The sequence below is a fragment of the Lontra canadensis genome, unplaced genomic scaffold (assembly GCF_010015895.1).
Source record: "Lontra canadensis isolate GAN:19392208 unplaced genomic scaffold, GSC_riverotter_1.0 scaffold68, whole genome shotgun sequence".
NCBI lineage: Eukaryota > Metazoa > Chordata > Mammalia > Carnivora > Mustelidae > Lontra > Lontra canadensis.
In genome coordinates this window covers 416,840-434,046 of record NW_022631062.1, presented here as the reverse complement: position 1 = coordinate 434,046, position 17,207 = coordinate 416,840, and the positions used below count along the sequence as shown (strand labels likewise).

The window sequence follows — 17,207 nt, the reverse complement described above, 5'->3', positions numbered from 1 at the left end:
AGTCTATGTTAATGCTTTATGCCTTAACATCTTTTCACAAGGCCACAGCTATAGCTCTGAGCCCTTTGACTGCTCAAAAGTTTCAATGATCACATGCCAAATGATTTTCTGTCAAGGCAGAGAATAAAACCGTTCAGCTTCTGAACTTCTCATTCTGTGTCTAATGCTACCTGGGTTCAGGCTATTGCTCCAAGCCAGTCTGCCTCTCTCAGTTATTTAATTAAGATTCTTTAACTTCCAGGCCAAACATCTGTGAGAAAATACAAATTAATTCTAGGATCTCTTTCCACTCCCACTCATGTATCTCAACGGAACAAAAAAGCCCATTATTCCCAATATTCTGCCTTCTTCTATTCCCTACCATCCACCTCAGTGATTTTCAGCCCTCACTTATATAAGGAAAAAAATAGCTATTTATGTATGCAAAGACAGTCTGGATAGCTATTAACAATAGAGTGAGTAATGAGGGGCAAGTGCAAGGTCAGTGGATGATGGAGAAGCTTACATAATTTGTGGAGGGCTCTTTAAGGCGTACAAATCTAAATGATGTCAAAGATTCATTGACCGTGGTAGCAATAGCAGCTTAAAGAATGGTTACTTAAAAATGAATGACAAATATTGATTCAGAAATGAAAAAGAGGATGACTCCTGCTAACATGATTCAGCTTGCAGGGTAAAATGGCCACACTGTGGTAGGTCAAGGATCAGTTTTAGAAACAACTGCTTGAATTTTATTTAGAGGACATTAAATGCCTAAGAGTCTCAATTTCAGATTCCACTGATTTATCGTCATCAGTGAATGATTTGAGACTTGGGCCAAAGTTTGCTTCTGTTGAATAAACTCCACATAGATTGGAGACAGTTAATATCACACACTTAAAATGGATTTGATTCATACTGATACACTTACTTCTAGTTTTACACCATTTTTCTCTGTTCCTTAAATAGAACCATCAAGAGCTTTGCTAGGTGACATGACAAACTTATTTTACTTCTAAATATCTTCATGAAACAAAAGGCATCTATTTTAAAATGTCATCTAGTTCATATGTTTATATGGTTTTGATTATCCATACTTGTTAGTGAATGGGTTTCTTAACATATTCACACACATGATCAGAGCGACTCTAAATATATTAACACACCTCTATCCTTATTCTCCTTAAGCCCTGATGGGGAGAAGATCAGAAGAGCTTTCCCTGAAAAGGAGACAACACCTGAAGAGCTACCAAACATTTGGAACAACTTGTCATCTGAGCCCTTATGATGGCAGCAAGTACGCCAAGCTTGCATGACTTCTGCAATATGAGTCACATCCCAAGGGAGTATTTCCTAGAAAGTAGAGCTTTAAGGAACCTTATAAATCACCTAATCCCACAAATCCTTGTGAAATGAAGTAGAGCTCAGAAAGAAGACTGAACCCACTAGCTTCACCCCCCAGGACATAACTCTGAGCCAGAGCTTGTTCAATTCCACTTTGTTGAAAATACATTTTCACTGCTTACAGGTAAATATCTAGAAGTAGAATTGCTAAGACAAAAGTAGGTGTGTGTTGGGGAGGAGGGGGTTGTATTAGTTTGTTTGAAAGAGAGAGAGAGAGAGAGAAAGAGCACATGCATGGTAGGGGGGAGGCAGAGGGAGAAGGAGAATCTTAAGTAGGCTCCATGCCCAGCACAGAGCCTGATGCAGGGGTCAATCTCACAACCCTGAGATCCTGAGCTGAATGGAAATCAAGAGTTGGATGCTTAACCTACTGAGCCACCCAGGCACCCCAGTTGGTGTTTAACTGTATAAGAAAACTAAACTGTTTTCCCAAGCATCTGTACCATTTCACATTTCCACCAGTAATGTATGAGGGAATTCAACCTCTGCACCCTTGCCACACGTGGTCTGGTCATTGTTTTTACCATTAGCCATTCTGGTGGGTAGTGGTAGTCCCTGGAACCATAGCAGAGGTCCCAGGGAGTATCTCACACATTTGCACTTAATTTGAATCTTCCTGTTGACTAATGATGTTGAGGACTTTTTCATGTGCTTATTGACTGCTCATACAGTATCCTTAGAAAAGTGTCTGCTTGAGTCTTTTGCCCACTTTTTATTGAGCTCTGTCCTTTTATTGGGCTGTAGGGGTTCTGGAGCCTGCCATATTTTAAAAAGAGCCTTGCAAATAGTTTTTAGAACATTTGACCAGAATAAATGTATTTTGGCTCATGGTATTTTATTAATGCCTCACCCACATACACAATTTACACCCCACATCATATTCCTAAGCAGTAATACAACATATATTTCTTTGCTCACTAAACTGACTCATACTTTCAACTTGCAGCTGAAACACTCAATTTCCGCCACAGAGTCCTACAAAAAAAGCCTCAATATTCCAATCCAATATATGAAAGTAGATGTGAACTATATTGAATTTCTCATATTGTCATCAGGCCTGTTGACCAAAAGCTATTTGATTTGCAAAGCCCTTCCTGGGTAGATGGGTCAGTGTTTATTTTCATGGATTTTGCTGTTCTAAATCAAATCAACCAACAGGCCTTTATTGAGTGCTCTAAGTCATCTCTGTAAGGCATTTCATGCATTACATATTAAATTCCAGTTCACAAATTCAATTCCTCTTTTTTGACCCAAGTTTTATTTGTGTTCTTTTGACAGCCTGTATTAAGCCTTTTCATCATTTTTAGCAGCCAGATGTCCAAATGGGAAAGCAAATTATTTCCCTGAAATTTGACATCATCATAATTCCAATATGAGTAACAACAATAATAATAACACTAATAAAACCCCAAATTTTTGTAATAATTCATAGCAGGTACATACAACTCAACTACACCTTACTACCACTCCATAGGGTAGAAATTACCTTTCTCTTTTCACTGGCAACTGAAATTGTTTCAGGAAGTAAAGAAACTCATCTGAGGTTATGCATGTTAGCTATTGACTGGGAAGGAGAAAATCTGAGCCCTTGTCTTATGAAAGAACCCACTGGCTTTTCCACATTGTGAGGAGTATTTTCCAAAGTGGCATCTATTCCAAAATTAGACACAAAATAGAAAATTTAATTCCTACTAAGTGCTGCTTTAAATCTGGTAACCCGGGAATTTGGCTCCTTTTTCAGCCCATGTCTACATATTTTAGTGACCTCTTCTCATTATTCAAAAAGAGAAGTCAAAGAATCAGAAAAGCACAAGGAAATTACAAATCAGTTGAAGTCACACCACAGTTAATTTGGAACATTTAGACATCCTTCTGAATTGCTCACTCTCAATTTCCCCTCCACTTTTGTCTCTCATGGTCTACACACACACACACACACCTAAGTGTAACTGTTGGGGTCATGCACGTATATATCTTGATTGCCAAAGGTCCTCCACCAGTCTTATCAGAAGTTCAGGGAGCACCTCACATGTGATGGGGAGTGTACTCCACTCCAGCATCCCTGTTACATGGCCAACCTGCTGCCGCCCCTATTACAGAGTACTGTGAGCTGGGTCTTGGCTCTGCAGGGAACGGCTATCCTTGCTGGGTGACCACTGCTGCTTCTTAACTTTCCACAATGGAATGCTATCATCCCATCACCATCCTTGTCACACTAGGAACATACCCTTTTCCAGATCTCTTATCAGCATATCACAAACCAGGCTATGCCTTTTCCCAAGACTCTCCTGTAAAGCTGGTGATAATCAAAAGACACTACATCAAAAACTAATGATGTACTGTATGGTAACTAACATAACACAATTAAAAAAAAGAAGAAGAATCATTTGATAGCAGTACCCAAATGAAGACCCATCTTTAGAGTCCCTCAAGGAGGGGAGTTCTCAGCCTTGCTCCCAGCCTCCATATGGCATATGACACTTCCCACCACGAGGAACAAGTCTAATTTTGACCCTAGGTTCCAGAAACAGAAGAATTCCTTACTCCGTCATAGTGGCCATCTCACTCCTCATTTAATGAGCCAAATGAGCCTCTTCACAGGCTGATCACAAGGAAAACTGACATGCTATGTAGATACAAACACTTACTCCATTACAAAGATGTGTTGCAACCATATGGCCTCAACAGAAGTCAGGGGACATCTACTAATGGAAAAGTCTATTCGGCATCAAGCATGAGAATATGAGCACTTCCAGCAACTGACCCTGGGCCCACTGGACACGTAAGGAATCCATCCCAAACTTGTTTGAAATCAGCTTCCTGGAATCAGCTTAAAGGCATCCTATCACAGCCAGCCTGCCCTCGTCCCAACCAGAGAACTATACGTATGACCTGTCTCATTTGGTAGATTCCCTCCTTTCTGCTCTGTATCTCACCCTTTTAATTTCTGTTCAGAGAGGCAGAGGGGTGCATTGAACTCACACCTGAGCAACACAGCTCTCCTTTCAGAGACAAACAACAAATTCAGTTATGGGACTACTCTGATTTTTTTTTTTCAGCATAACAGTATTCCTTGTTTTTGCACCACACCCAGTGCTCCATGCAATCCGTGCTCTCTCTAATACCCACCACCTGGTTCCCCCAACCTCCCACCTCCCGCCACTTCAAACCCCTCAGATTGTTTTTCAGAGTCCATAGTCTCATGGTTCACCTCCCCTTCCAATTTCCCCCAACTCCCTTCTCCTCTCTAACTCCCCTTGTCCTCCATGCTATTTGTTATGCTCCACAAGTAAGTGAAACCATATGATAATTGACTCTCTCTGCTTGACTTATTTCACTCAGCATAATCTCTTCCAATCCCATCCATGTTGATACAAAAGTTGGGTATTCATCCTTTCTGATGGAGGCATAATACTCCATAGTGTATATGGACCACATCTTCCTTATCCATTCGTCCGTTGAAGGGCATCTTGGTTCTTTCCACAGTTTGGCGACCGTGGCCATTGCTGCTATGAACATTGGGGTACAGATGGCCCTTCTTTTCACTACATCTGTATCTTTGGGGTAAATACCCAGTAGTGCAATTGCAGGATCATAGGGAAGCTCTATTTTTAATTTCTTGAGGAATCTCCACACTGTTCTCCAAAGTGGCTGCATCAACTTGCATTCCCACCGACAGTGCAAGAGGGTTCCCCTTTCTCCACATCCTCTCCAACACATGTTGTTTCCTGTCTTGCTAATTTTGGCCATTCTAACTGGTGTAAGGTGGTATCTCAATGTGGTTTTAATTTTAATCTCCCTGATGGCTAGTGATGATGAGCATTTTTTCATGTGTCTGATAGCCATTTGTATGTCTTCACTGGAGCAGTACAGATAATCATATCAAAAAATGGGCAGAAAATATGAACAGACACTTCTCCAATGAAGACATACTCTGATTTTTTTTAACCATTTATCACATAAGTTCAATTCCTAAAATTCCCATTACTCAGTCTTAAATAAAGCCACATGGAAGAACAAACAACTCAACAGCCCATTTCTGATTTGCTTCACCAAACTTCTCAGCTTTCTTCTTTTCTGAGTTCTTTTAACACTGAGTATTAAAAATTACATATATACACATACACACACATATATGTATCTATGTTATTTTACTTAAATGGAATCATACTACAAGTACTAATTATTCTCAGTAATGTGTCATGAACACCTTTCCATATCAATGATTTATAACATTTTTTTCTAGAGGCTAAACAATTCTTTACTGCATTTATCTGCCATGATATTTTTAATCAGTTCCAATCAATGTATGTTGAGGCTGTAGATCAGGAATCTTTGACCACAAGTGATAAAAACAAATTCAGATTAATTATGCAAAATGGGGAATTTGCTGGATAATGTAACTGAAAATCTAATGGGTAGATCAACAATGACTGGATCCTCAGGCTGAAATATCATCCAGGATCGATCTCTAATGATTTCTCACTGTACTCACTGTACTTTGCTTCTCTTTGCCTTCTGGATTTATTATCTTTTCTCCCATGCTGCTAAGGAAGAAAAAGTTGGAGAGCCCTGACAGAGACACTTTCTAAGAATCTTAAGGCATGGGGGAAGGGAATTCCTCAGGGTAAGATCAGACTGTATTTATCAGATAAATATAAAATAACAATACCAAAAGCTGATTAAAAAAGCACTAGAAAACTACAGCTAAATCCCTTCAACTGTGATGTAAAAATATTAAATATCCTAAAAAATCTACCAGTATGTGACTAGAACATCTTAACTAGTTTTCATTCTAGAAATTCAATAATTTTTTTAATATTTGGGTATCAACAATTATAAATTACAATTACTATAGTGAAAGGTCAACGAAAAAATACCTATCAGGTCAAGAAAGAAGAGAAAAACAGGATAGAAAAAGGCCACTGACTTCTCATCTGAACCAGTCTCCTTCAAAACTTTTGGTTTTTTTTTTTTTTAAAGATTTTATTTATTTATTTGACAGAGAGAGAGAGAGATCACAAGTAGGCAGAGAGGCAGGCAGAGGGGGAAGCAGGCTCCCTGCTGAGCAGAGAGCCCGATGCAGGGCTCCATCCCAGGACCCTGAGATCATGACCTGGGGGAAGGCAGAGGCTTAACCTGCTGAGCCGCCCAGGTGCCCCACAAAACTTTTGTTTTTAAGATCTTATTTATTTATTTGAGAGAGAGAGAAGGAGCACAAGAGTGGGAAGGGGCAGGTGGAGGGCGAAGCAGACCCCCTGCCGAGCAGGGAACCAGATGTGGACTGGATGCAGGGCTCGATGCGGGACTCAGTCCTGGGACTCGACCCTGGGACCCTAGGATCGTGACCTGAGCTGAAGGCAACCGCTCAGCCAACTCAGTCATCCAGGCGCCCCTCAGTTTGGAACCCACGCACACTGTTGGTGGGAATGCAAAATGGTGCCACCACTATGGTAAGCAACACAGAGGCTCCTCAAATAATTAAAAATAAAACTACCATAGGATCCATACTTCTGAGTACATATTCAAAAGAATTGACATCAGACTCTCAAAGAGACTGAATACTCCCATGTTCATTGTAAGACTATTTGTAATAAGATGTTTCTAACATGTAGAAACAACCTAAATGTCCATCAACAGGTGACTGGATAAGAAAAACGTGTACACATAAAAGAAAACTATTAGGCCTTTGTTAAAGTAATTAATCCAGGAGGGGCGCCTGGTTGGCTCAGTCAGTGGAGCGTATGACTCCTGATCTTGGGATTATTTTTTAAAATAAAAAATAAAATGTAATTAAATAGGGAGGCTATTAGACCTAGCAATAACGCTTTGACAGCCTACGTAAGCAGAATGAATCCAAAGCCAGAGTCAATTCCTATCAATGCCTCAAGGTTAAGAAATTAAAACTAGGGGCACCTGGGGCGGGGGGGGGTTCAGCTGGTTAAGCAGCTGCCTCCAGCTCAGGTCATGATCTCAGGGTCCTGGGATCAAGCCCCATGATGGGCTCCCTGCTCAGCAGGAGCCTGCTTCTCCCTCTCCCTCTGCTGCTCTCTCTACTTGTACTCTCTCCCCCTCTCTTGCTCTGTCAAATAAATCAAATCTTTAAAAAAAAAAAAAAGAAATCAAAAGTGAAGAACCACCAGTTATAAACAGCCAACTAGGCTTTCCCAAATGAGGTAACCACTTAAGCTACAGCCAATCAAATAATCTCCTTGCTTGGGGTACCTGGCTGGCTCAGGAGGTAGAGCATATGACTCTTGATATTGGGGTTGTGAGCTCGGGCCCCACACTACGGGTACAGTTTACTTTAAAAAAATGTATACATATACTTTCGTGGCCAGTGCGACAAATCAACCAGGAACGTGAGGGGAAGAGGATGGTGAAAAGAACTTAAGAGACAAAGAGATGGGGGTAGGAGGAGCACTGAGGAGGATGTCCAACAGTGCTAAGTTTATTCAAAGCATTAAGGCCATATATATAGTGATAGGAGAAGCAATACACCTGTGTCTAGTTAAACAACCACGAGTTCCCATAATAAGTTTCACATTTAACTATAAGCAGACCTCATGACGCCAAACGGCTGATGATAGTACAATTGTTCTGTATTGATACAGCAAACCTGAAAGTAATTTATGAGCAGTATTAGGGCAGCAAGGACCAGCAATGAACTTTTGACCCCAACCGAATTGTTCTCATTTGTTTAGCAAGCGTGTGGGAAGTCACATAGGCGAGCGCACAACACATAGCACAGACCCTTCCTCAGTGCTACTCAACTTTTCCGTCCTAAACCTTCTGTTAGGTTATTCGGACTTTAAAGGAGGCACAAGTCAGGGCCTGGTTTGGTCCTCGTCTCAAGCCTTATTGCGGCCTCCCACAATATACATATACATATACATATATATGCTTCGCCTCTGCATCTCCTCTGTAAAAACACTTCCCTTAGCTCCTGTTGCTGGAGTCCCCCGAACAATTCCACTGCAACACTGCCCCCTTCAAATCGATGTTTGCTCAAACAGCCTTCAAAAAGAAAGAAATTCTGCACCGTGCTACATAATGAAAACATTATGTTAAGTGAAAAGAAGCCAGGCGTGGAAAGACAAGTACAGTGCAATTCCATTTATAGGAGGAATCTAAAACAGTCAATTTCATAACCTCAAAGACTGGAATGACGGTTGCCAGGAATTGAAGGGAATGGGGAGTTATTAATCAATAGACATAAAATTTCAGTTAAGAGAGATGAATAAGCTCTGAAGATCGGCTGCACACACGGTCTCTCTAGTCAACAATAGTGTACACTTACGTGTTAAGAGGACAGATGTCATGTTAAGTGTTCTTATGGCAATTAAAAAAAAAAAAAACTTTCCAGGAAAGCTGACCCACAATTTCTGCTTACTTCTTACTGAGCCTCCCCCATCTTCAAGGAATGCTGAACAATGCCATGTATTTGTACTCTGGGCACATTGGTGTTACCAATTATCAGGGGCTTCTGATACTAAGAAAGGCAGGAATAGGCAAGGAGAGGAATCTGAACTTAATTTCTTATTACGTACTTGATCTGTCACACAGAGAGGTTATATTCTTCCACTATTATCCCATTTCTTGCAAAACTTTTTTTTTTATTTCTTATTATGTGAATTGGGATATAATGGCTTCTGACAGGTGCATCTTTGTTGTGGATTTTACCCTTCATTGTTTTAAAATGACCCTTTTGTCCTGCTAAATGTTCTTTAATCACTAATGAAGTCCTATTTGCTTTGTATCAGCCTAATGTATTTCCCACATTCTTTTATTTTTAAATCATTTAATCCAATTCATTTGTATGCATTTCTCTCTTACATTCAGCATATAATTGTATTATAGTTTTTTCTTGCACAGAGTATGTACTTTTGTTTTTTAAACACCCATTTTGGAACTTTATCTTATTAAATGGAAAAGAGTTTATATATTATAAGAAAACAAATGCTTGATTATAAATTTTCCATGGTATTTACTTTTTAAGTGCTTTTTGACATTTCCTTTTATTTTTTCTTTTTTGCACGTAAGGACCTATTTAGCAAGAGGCTTCCATTAAGGTTAAACAATAACCTTGTTTAATCCTTAAACTGTCCCTGCTCCCCTTTCCCCAGGGGATTTACTTAAAAACAAGTCCCGGAAACCAGCTCCAGGTAACAAAGCCCAGATACAAGGGTGGATCAAGCCAGGTGGAGACATCCGGTCAGTGGGAGGTTGCATACTGTCTCCCTAGCTACCAAGGAGTAAGGGCCCTGCCCTTTGGGAGCCTTTTGGGCGCCCATTCTAACCAAGGTGTGATAGGCTAGGTCAAATGTCTACTACAGGGTAAATTGTAATTCAGTTGGTCACCTAGCATCACTGTGGAGTTTCCTGTGTGTGTTAAAATCTCATTGGCCACCTGGGCGTGGCCAGGCCCAACGGCATGGCCTTTGACCTTAAAAGCTAGTCTGTGAAACAGAGAAGGGTCACCCTCTCTGTAAGAGGCGCGGCCCTGGCCGGTCAGTTTGATTCTTGATGCTTGGCACGAAATAAAGCTTTGCTTGACCTTCGCTTTTTATCAGTCTCCCTCCTTTAATCAGGGACCCATTTTTGGGGGAGCATAACATGCATAATTCTTTTGTTAGCTCTTAGTCCCTCTCTGGTAAGTTTATAGGTATATATTTTATTTTAAATTATAATTTTAACAAACACACATCACCTGTATACAATATATTAATTTTTTAAATGTTAAATGGAAATGGAATGATATCTCCTAACAATTTTTTGGGAGATGAGGGAAAATTCTAACTCTCCTCACCCCCCAGTTGTGTGACTGCCTCTGTGATTTTTAACCCAATTACTCATATTAAAATTGTTTATGTCATTGTATCAAGAAAATTTAGACTCAGCTGCAAACTAGAGACTTTAAAGGCTTAAACAAGTAATTCTCCTCATCACTCTTGCTAAAGACCACTCACACCTCAGCTCTACCTTGGACTGGTCCTTAGAACCTTCTATCGCCTTTAGACCTCTAGCGCCAGCCTCACACGCAGGCATAAGTGTTGTTGGCTCCAAAGTCTTCTCAACTTTGACTAATTTTATTGTACCTGGTCACTGTTCTCCAGACACTTGGTAAAGAGTTAGGGTCTTTTCCTAGTTTCCAAGTAAGGACTGGAGTTAAGATTTTCCTGTGTACATTTTGGTGGGTATTAATTGGAAGATGAAAGTATATATGCCTGTTCCAATGAATATTCTAGAAATCATCCTCCATTTACTTTGTATAAAGTAATATATCATTATTGTTAAAAATTTGGAAAATACTCAAGTCATAAAGAAATAAATCAAGTTATTTTTATGTGTTAGTGTATTTCTTTCCAGTATTTCATTTATGTGTACGGAAGTGTGAGGGAAAGAGTGGGGATAGAATGTTTTCTGCTTTTTGTTTTGTTTACAAAATTGTAACCCTTATATCTTCCCTTTTCACTTATTTCACTATAAACACTTCCCATGCCATCCTACGTTCTTTCAAAATAGTTGAAAGCTACCTAAGATTTTACTACATAGATATACCAAATTTCTATAACCATTTTTGTCTTTACATGTCTTTTATTTCTAATTCTCTGCCATAATAGTATTACAATGACTATTGTTTTCCATAAATTGACGCTTACATTCCTATCATGTCCTTAGAATATATTCCTGGGAAATGAGTATCTAGCTTTCTGAGGCACATTTCCAGTCTGTCTTCCAGATAGGCTGACGAATTTGGACTTCCAACATCTATTTATAAGTAGCTATTTAACTATGCTAATACCGCTACCAAGTATTTTGTGTTGGGGAATCACATTTTTGGATAGGAAAAAAAAAATCCTTATTTTAAAAATCACAGGTACAGCCCTTAACAAAAATGAGGTACATATTTTCCACTTGTTATTTCTTATTTTCTGAGTTTTATTTCTAGGGCCCATATTTTTCAAAAGGGATTTTAATGTTTCATTGAGTTCTTTCTTTGCTCTTTTCCACCCTCACTCTTCAAAGGTAAAGGACATCCAAATTACACATTGCCAGAAAACCTTCAGTATTTGATTCTATAATCTAGAGGGGGGAAAGAAGGCAATCAATTTTTCAACAGCAACTTTTCTCATTCTCCTCTGGAGCCAGAGGCACATTACCATGAAAAGCGTGTTGTCTTTATGAAAGCAAAATGTGTGTTCCATCCCCGGACACAAGAGAGACGCTAATTAGCTTGCACTGGAAAACGACTGTATTTAATCTTCTTGGATAAAAGGATATGAAGAAAACTCAATTGCTTCAGATTTGCTCAGCAGACTCCTTATGAAGTTTCTAATCACATAAGAAGTTTGTTCTTGCTTATCTTTATTTGAAAGAGATCCCGACAAGGACAGGAATTGATTTGGGAAATGAAATCTTAAGGCCTCCAAACAGGAACGTTATTAAAAATATGTTATGACTAGTCAGGCAGGGAAACCAATCAATAGGGTGCCAGCTGTAAACAATATTTCCTTCAGCCACGTGGGTGTGCAGCCCCTGAAAAGTCCTGCGGTGAGAAACCTCCTCTCCAGGAGACCTAGCCAGGGGACTTCGGCTACTTCCTCTTTCTTTTTTTTTTTTTTAAGATTTTATTTATTTATTTGACAGACACAGATCACAAGTAGGCAGAGAGGCAGGCAGAGAGAGAGGAGGAAGCAGGCTCCCTGTTGAGCAGAGAGCCCGATGCATGGCTCCATCCTAGGACCCCGGGATCATGACCCAAGCTAAAGGCAGAGGCTTTAACCCACTGAGCCACCCAGGCACCCCTACTTCCTCTTTCTTTAGAGCCTGTGAGTCTTCTTTCAGTTGCTATTCTACCAATCGTTTAAAACCCCCAAGCCTATTGAAAAAAAAATAACTGGGGGCACCTGGGGGGCTCAGTCTGTTAAGTGTCCCACTCTTGATTTGGTCCCAAGTCATGACCTCAGGGTCCTAAGATGGAGCCCCGCCTGGGGCTCCAGGATGGGTGTGGTGCCTCCTGCAGAGGCGATCTCTCTCCCTCTTCCTTTGCCTCTCCCCCTACTCAAGGGCTGGCTCCTATGCACAGGTGCGTTCTCTCTAAAAAAAAAAAAAAAAAAAAAAAAAAAAAAGGAAAGAAAAGAAAAAGAATTGGAATTTGGGGGGAGGAGGGAATTAAAACAGGTGCCTATAGATGAAATAATTTCAGGCACTTATCAAATTCAGTAAGTATCTGTAATTGTATATTTATAAGAGCCTAATTACTAGAAAAGTTGACACAGAGGCCATTATCGAGAGCTGGGAGAACCAACCAAAAATTCTAAGATTAGACGTTCTGTGTAGATATCCACAGGGACATTAACTAAAAGGAGGCTAGGTACTCATGCCCATAAAAACTAATGGGTTCCTCTGTAATTTAAAAAAAGCTAAGAAACATTTCAGAATGTCAAAAAAATAGTAATTCCTCAAGTTGAAAACAAACTAAAACAAATGAACCCAGCTATATATCAAACTGGCATTATAACCATAGGAAATAATTATTTCAAGTGTCTCTAAAACACAGCATTTTGTTTTGCATCCTCGGTGATACATCATAAGAAAAAGAAAAAAAATCTTAAATTGTATTCAGAAGCTTTATGGTTAGTGGTCATACTGTATTACTATTTTGAAGCCATTTTTGTATATTAAAGAATAAAATAAATAAATGATAGAATCCAAAATCTTTCAGTGTAAGAGAAAAGAGTCCTAAGTATAAAACCAAATAACTGAATGCTGTAAAAATCAATGTAAACTCATTGCGTGTGTGTGTGCTAAGGCTGTCTGCTGATAGCACCTGGAAATAATGAGATACCAGAAACTATGATTCCTAAAGGCCATTAAATACTAAAAAAAGCAGTACTTCTTAGAGAAAGAGTGGTGTCTAGATATGGGATATGGGAAATGCTAGGTGAACACGGGACGGCCTGTTGAGCTAGAAAGTAAGGAAGTACTCAAAAACTAACCAGATCTGGGGCTAAAAATCGAACAACAGAATAAAGATTGTAAGGGCCTACTTAGCCAGAGCGAGCCATTTTGTTGTTTATGCAGTAAACTTAGATTGACCCTGCCCCCCCAGAGGAACTTACTTAGAAACAAGTCTGGGAAACCAGAAAAATATGACCAGGCCCTGATAACAGAGCCCATATACCAGGACATGTCAGGTCAGGGGGAGGTAACAGAGCCCAGAATACAAGGATGAGCCAAGCCAGGTGGAGACATCCAATCAGGAAAGCACCTCCCTAACCACCCAAGAATGTGGGCCCTACCTTTTGGGCGCCAATTCTGACCAGAGTGATAGGCTAGTTCAAATAACTACTATAGGGTGAATTGTAATTCAATTGGCCACCTGTGTGTGTGGCCAGGCTCAACCACATGGCCTTTACTCTATAAAAGTTAGTCTGTGAGGCTGGGAGGGGTTGCCTCTTTGCAAGAGACGGCCCTGGCCGGTCAGTTTGATTCTCGATGCTTGGCGCGAAATAAAGCTTTGCTTGACCTTCGCTTTGTATCAGTCTCGCTCCTTTGACCATGGACCCAACAAAGATATACACTTGAATGCAAACTAATTTTCATAATATTCTAATCAAAATTAGCTGGCATATTTATCAATCTCTCCTGCAATAAATGAAAATCACATGCCTTCTGAAAAATGTGACTATCGCTGACTGAAATGCATTAACTATATTAAAATCCACGAGTGTGCCCGAAGAAAACAGCAACGAAACACACATTTGCCATCACCGACAAAGATTACTACACCTCCTTCTTACTTTGGAATTTGTACTGAAGAAAACATTTATCCTGGTTTGCAAAAGGAACTATGTCTCAGTGTAATCAAATTGACACAACTGGCGAGAAAGTTCTTTCTCAAAGGAGAGTAACAGCTGATGAACGTAGAAGGAATGATTGATGTAAAAAACCACCAATCGGTAGCCTCTTATGTAGTCCTTCATTAGGGCAAGGATTAACCACAGATGTTAAAGTCATTAGGTAAAATGTTAATGGGGAATTGGATAATCACATGGTATCAAAGAATCACCCCAGAGATTACAAGCTGCTTGCCAGGGGGAAAATGTAACTTTACAAGGGATTGGGCTGTCACCACTTTAACCCAGTGATCAGTCAGCATTTTCAAATAATAATGGGACAATCAGATCTTATGAGTCCCCTGAGGTGATGCAGTGGGAAACACACACCATCACTTATGAAGTATTCTGCCCAGTAAATGTCTAATGTGCAGTGAACCAAGCCGGAAGTTCCAACTTCCATATTAGAGCAAGTACAGGGCACAGCGGGGCAAGGGAAATGACTCCACGAGGTAAAACGGGAACAAGTCCTGTAAGAGGAACTATTACGGAACTATCATTTGAAGCGCAGCTTCAGGTTGGACCCTATGAATCAGACCAGGCTTTGGACAAACAACTACAATCTTCTCACAATATAGGCTGGCACGCATAAGCCGAGAGTTCTACAGCAGGATGTGTACACAGCAGAAAGCATCATGGGTGAAATTACAAAAAAGGGACTCCCTTTCATGAGTGGCCTCGTGAGCAGAGGGAATCTGGGAATTCTGGACTCAGGCCAAGTGGTCAATAAGTACTGAATCATTGGATGTCTCTGCTGAGAGCACCCGACAGGCTTGTGGGCCACTGAGACAATGTGAAGCAGCATCTGCTAAAGGGGAGGGAGAGCCGCCAGTTTGAGGCGGCAGGAAACCTGGAAAAAAACAGTTAAGTGCGGTCAGTGGGCGATTCTTTCTGTCTCCTTAGGGGAATAATCCCTAAATCTCCAATGGGGCCCTCTTCCAGTCAATGGAGGAAAAAAGAGAGAGAGAGAGACAGAGAGAAATGGGACTTGGCAGTTTCTGGTCCCGTTTATAAGGAGCCTGAAAGTCACCAATCCATCCTAACATTACAAGTGAAAAAGTGAACAAACTGCAAAACCAACTCAGATCTGTGAGAAAGTAAGGTCACAGGCAAATCCCCAAATTGGAGAAACAGGCCAATAAGGAGAGTCACAACTCACCGGAGCAGAAACAGGAGCTGCAGCCTCGGGAACCAGGGTAGGAGCAGGAAAAGCGGAACTGTAATTGACCAACTGTAATTGACCAGCTGCTAGAGGCCAGAGCGCACAAATCCGAGAGTTACCAAGTCTAGGGGGACCCAGTCACAGAAGGGCCCTCACACTCGTGAGGTTTAACTCCAGGAGCTAGACCAGGATCCCACAGGAAATTCTGGAGAAAAATCCCATCGTGCTTCCAACAGGGAGAGGAGGAAAGGAACCATTTTGAAATACACAGGAGTGCTCTGTTTTTCTTAACATAGGTCTACCCTCCGGAAAAGTCACTTAACAGGAACCCAAATGTCCTGGGGAAAGGGAAACACCCGACTATATCCAGCCCACTCTAGCCATCCTGTTCCACTTGGGGAGAAAGGGGAAACTGAGAAAGACTTGTGAAATTCACAGTCTAGAGGCACAGGCTCCCTAAATATTAAGACCCAATCCTAGAACTAATTTTTGCCAGGACCATTATTGATCAAGCAAATAAATTCTACAGCCATTTGAGGGGGGGGGAACCCTAATCCTAGGACTATAAAATACTTCGCCACCACCATACTGTATCACCAAATTACTAAAGGCTTGTTTTTATCACAGTTTCTTTTACCTGGTACATTGTGTCTGGCTATTGAGAAAACCTAAGAACACATATTGAAGGACAAAAAACACAGTCTGAAGAGACAGAGCAAGGAAGAGAAAAAGACATGGCTGGGATATTGGAATTATCAGACCGGGAATTCAAAACAACTGTGATTAATATGCTAAGGGCTCTAATGGACAGACATCATGCTCGAACAGATGGGCAATGTAAGAAAAGATGGAAATCCTAAGAACCAAAAAGAAATGTTGCAACTCAAAAACACTGTAACAGAAATGAAGAATGCCTTTAATGGGCTTATTAGGAGACTGGACATAGCTGAGAGATGCATATTGAGCTATTTAAGGGTGAGCTGTCAAAACGTCTTTCAGCTACTTGAAAATACTTTAGACAAATAGATGAAGCAAATATGGGGAAAAAATCAAATGATAGATGTCCATTATATTTCTTTATATTTTTCCGTTTATTTGAAAAATGTATATGTATTTCAATAAAAGTTTAATGAATGAGATCAAGCCTTCAGATTTAATTATATATATTTTAATTAAAGATGCATCAATATATATTTTAATTATATTTATATTTAATGATACATAAATATAAAAGAATAGAGCTAACTAACATTTTCTACCAAATACTAAATGACTGCAAGTAGGCTGAAGACTTTAATTAAAACAGCGTCAGTAGAAGTCTGAGCAGGACCTGAAATTAATAAATGTGCTAATTGGAGAGCCCTGCTGAGAACCTTTGCTCCTTTGGACTTAACTGCAGCATACATTATTTCTAATAGGAGATTGAATATTTGTACAGCACTGTGTTTTTATAGCTTTGTTTTAAAACATTATCGAAATACTGAAAAGTAAGTATCTTGGGCCTCCATTAGCCTTCCCAAGAAGGAAAACAGCAACAGGCTTTCTTTCCAGAATTTTTCTGGGCACATTACTTGTTAGATTACTACACTGACAATTATCCACCTTGCTTTTTCATTTTTAGTTTCTGTTTAATTTTTAGCTTTTGATTTGAACATTTTTGGCTTTAGGTTTTACCTTTCAGTTTTGACTTGTATTAGGGAAGCACTCAAGTAGCAAAACTAGAGTATATTGAAACCCCGTGTACCCATCAACGCCTACAT

At 40.0% G+C, this 17,207-nt stretch overlaps 1 pseudogene; it reads right to left on the bottom strand.

Moving 5' to 3' along the window:
* Positions 1-17,207, bottom strand: part of LOC116880841 — a 68,358-nt pseudogene that overhangs the window by 28,005 nt on the left and 23,146 nt on the right.